This window comes from Penaeus monodon, chromosome 19 (assembly GCF_015228065.2).
Source record: "Penaeus monodon isolate SGIC_2016 chromosome 19, NSTDA_Pmon_1, whole genome shotgun sequence".
In the NCBI taxonomy this organism is placed as follows: domain Eukaryota; kingdom Metazoa; phylum Arthropoda; class Malacostraca; order Decapoda; family Penaeidae; genus Penaeus; species Penaeus monodon.
This window is the reverse complement of record NC_051404.1, coordinates 19,642,605-19,643,646: the sequence shown is the minus strand read 5'-3', so window position 1 is coordinate 19,643,646 and position 1,042 is coordinate 19,642,605. Positions and strand designations below refer to the sequence as shown.

The 1,042-nt window shown below is 41.9% G+C and overlaps 1 pseudogene; it reads left to right on the top strand.

The window, feature by feature from the left end:
• The first annotated feature begins 193 nt into the window (after positions 1 to 193).
• Positions 194 to 1,042, top strand: part of LOC119585349 — a 30,947-nt pseudogene continuing 30,098 nt past the window's right edge.

Below are 1,042 nucleotides of genomic sequence, written 5' to 3'. Positions count from 1 at the left end.
TTTTATGAACTTTTGTGTACATTTTATATGGTAAGAGCTCATTTTATATGGTAATAGCTTTTTTTAAATTCTAAAGTCTTATTAGTAAAAATTTCCTTTATCTAATATGATATGGAAGAAGCTGACATCCAAACAGTGGAAAGAGAATTTGTATGTAAGGATTTAGCTGAATAAGTTGAATGGCCTTTCAGGATGCAGCATCACTTCAGCAGGAGCAGTGGCTTTTGTGGAGAGTGTCAGAAGTACTGCATTTTGTTTCACATGCTATGCACGCGATCAGTGACATAATGGTTGACTTGCGACGACCACCGCCTCGACAGTTGCGTGCTCGACCAATTATTATCCAGCAGCCAGCTCTTGTTCAGGTTAGTCAAGTGTTTGATGTTTTCTATTTACACAGTCATTGATTGTTATGGCAGCAGCTAAGATTATTTTGAGTTTTGATGTTTATTAATTTAGTCCTTCAAATTATTTTGAACATTGTTTTGTAATTTTGCAAAAATTTGTCCTGTCATTTGTATTGTTTTCTGAATAAAAACATTTTCCTCACAGGCTCAAATCAATGTCACTACAAGCACAGACCCAACAAGAGTAACCATTAGTTCAAGAGGGGGAAATCGTCCAAGCTCCACAACTGTCACATCATCTGCCAACAATGTGACCTCAAGTTCTAGTACATCTAATTCCTCAACCCCACGGCTAGCATCTACATCCTCCTCCACTTCCAGCACCTTTGGTACTGCACATGTAGAGGGACAGACAACTGGTGGCTCTAATCAAATAGGTTCCTCCTCCAGCACCACCACATCTGCTACAACATCAGCAGCCCCCAGCTCTTCATCAGGAGCTACCTCATCAGGAAGTCAGACAGCCTCAGCTCAGGCACGGAACATAGCTTCAATGCTGAATCTCGGAGCTGTACAGGGCTTCCCAATGGATGGGGGGGACCTAGTGCTCATGGAAGTGGGGCCCCATGGAATCACAATTGACTCTCTCTCTGCTGAAGGGTCAGGAAGTGCAGGTATGTTCCTGCTCATATATA